Below are 2,429 nucleotides of genomic sequence, written 5' to 3' on the forward strand. Positions count from 1 at the left end.
GAGTGTTTCCTTGTGTTTGGAAACCTCTCTTCTTAGAATTCCCTTCCCGGGACGGGCTTCCCTTCCCGGGACGGAGCTCCCTCCCCACCTCCTTTGTCTCTTTTCTCGTCTTTTATATTTTTTCCTACCTGTTTTTGAAGACAATGATCTGCTTTTCTGGTTGCCTGATGTCCTCTGCCTGCATTCAGAGGTTGTTTTGTGGAGTTTGCTCCGCGTTGAAATGATCTTTTGAGGAATTTGTGAGGGAGAAAGTGGTCTTCCCTTCCTATTCCTCCGCCATCTTAGGACCGCCCTCCATGGGATCCTTAAGCAAGAATATCACAGTGGGTTGTCATTTCCTTCTCTAAAGGGTGTCTTAGAGGAATAAATGAGAGAATTTTGATGGGTGACACAAGTCACTGGAACAGAAAAAGCAACTGATGAGTCAAGGTCCTCTCCCCTAGGGTAAATGTTATTCCTTAAAATGAGATGCTTCACTGAGGACCTGACTTCACTTGCTGAGAGCTGCTGCATAGGGACACTGCCAAAGGCCTTGTCAGAACAGAGGGCCACTTCCTACTCACTCGTCTCGAGACCCACTGCAGACAGCAGACCACTGCTGCTGCTGACATGTCTCCTGCTGAGACTTCTCCTTGGAGAGGTTCCTTACCCTCTTTTCTATATTCCCTACTTCAATTAATGTGTCTTGAAAGCTACTTGCTTGCAAAAAACCAAGTGATTTGTTAACTGAATATTTGCCTTGTTTCATTTATATCCAACCCATGATGTGTGCTTGTCCTTGACAAATTTTGGGAGCTTTTACTGAACCAAACTTGGGTCTGTTTGCCTGCATGCAGTAAACCCAACTTACTGACACTGGGTTGTAGTGAAGGAAAGTGTAAGTCACCAAGAAAAGAGTTCAAGGAAGCTAGTGCTCAAAATGCTTGAATGCCCTGATGGGTTTCAGGAAAGCTTTTTTTTTTTTTTTTTCCTTTTTGAACATCATTTCTAAAGGCTAGTGAGGGAGTGTAGTCACAAGGCATGTGATCAGTTTGTAATACTGATGTGTGTGTAATACTCTGATTTCTTGGTGGTGAGGTAACATGATTGTATCATTTTATCAGTCCTCGGGCACCAATAGGTTTGGGGAGGCTATGTGTTCATGGTCATCAAATAGTTAACTTTGTCACCTACAAATTGGTACTTGGCATCTACCTCTACAAGGATTAAATCATGTGGTGCTGCAGCTGCTGGCTTTCAACACTCTGGGAAAGGAGTTTAGGGTGGAGAGCTGAAATGAGGTACTCTGCTTGGGGAACAATTCGTAGGTTTTCAGACAGATTCTTTCAGTAACTGATTTTATGAGCCCAATTCTTGCATCTCCTCATAATCTAGAAACTTTCATAAGACTTGCAGAAATCTTCTGCAAAAATGATGTGCTTGATTGCCTAAATTCCCCCTTCACCAAAATCTCAGCTATACTACGTTCCCCCATACCTCTGTGGAGCAGTTTCTCAGATGTATCTGAGGTGCTGTCTCCCAGGCTATAGTTCTCATTTTGCTCCCAATAAAATTTAACTCACAACTCTAATGTGGATTTTTTAAAGTCAATAACATCTTCCATTGGTGGGGCGGGTTGGGGGGGGAGGGTTGGGGGGTGGTTAGCACCTGTACAACAGCTCGGGAAATGTACATCAAATATTGTTTTCTGGGGACTGAGAGTCATTTCCTAGGCAGGTTGATAAGAAGTCTAGGGGTCCCCAATGAGAGAGGGATCTGAAATTCTCAAGGAGGAAGAAAGGACAAACTTTTTTCCTTCTCTACATTCCTTAGGATTATATAACAATAATGTATTCTGCCTGAGGACAGCCTCTGGATTAAACCTTATGGCTAATTCTGAAAATTATGGGAGTAGACCTGCTCTTTACAAGGATTATATAACAACAATATATTCTGCCTGAGGACAGTCTCTGGGATAAACCTTCTGGCTAATTCTGTTATCTTAAAATGTAAATTATGCGAGTAGGTCAATGAGGTCTTTACAACCTCCAGACATTCTTTGGATTCATTGGAGAGTATATAACTTCATTGCTAACACTAACAAGGGGGTACTCATTCTGCCCCCTTCTGATGCATATGTCAGAAACTTTCTCTATCTCCTTTATACTTTAATAAAACTTTATTACACAAAGCTCTGAGTGATCAAGCCTCTTCTCTGGCCCTGGATTGAATTCTTCTCCTCCAGGGGCCAAGAATCCCGGTGACGTGATTCAACAACAACCTTTCATCTTGGGGGCTTGTCCAGGATCCTTCAGGATAAGGCAAGGATACTTGGAGCTCTAGTTCTTTGTTCTTTTCAGTTCAGTTCAGTCGCTCAGTCGTGTCTGACTCTTTGTGACCCCATGAATTGCAGCACGCCAGGCCTCCCTGTTCATCACCATCTCCCGGAG

General features: G+C 43.2%; 1 long non-coding RNA gene across 1 annotated transcript; it reads right to left on the reverse strand.

Moving 5' to 3' along the window:
- Positions 1-1,794: 1,794 nt before the first annotated feature.
- Positions 1,795-2,008, reverse strand: LOC120857063. The gene is made up of 2 exons (XR_005719563.1): positions 1,961-2,008; positions 1,795-1,862 (listed from the first exon to the last, which is right to left on the reverse strand). It is a non-coding gene; the product is annotated as an uncharacterized LOC120857063 (long non-coding RNA).
- Positions 2,009-2,429: the final 421 nt, after the last annotated feature.

Source organism: Oryx dammah, unplaced genomic scaffold, assembly GCF_014754425.2.
Source record: "Oryx dammah isolate SB20612 unplaced genomic scaffold, SCBI_Odam_1.1 HiC_scaffold_28, whole genome shotgun sequence".
NCBI classification, from domain to species: domain Eukaryota; kingdom Metazoa; phylum Chordata; class Mammalia; order Artiodactyla; family Bovidae; genus Oryx; species Oryx dammah.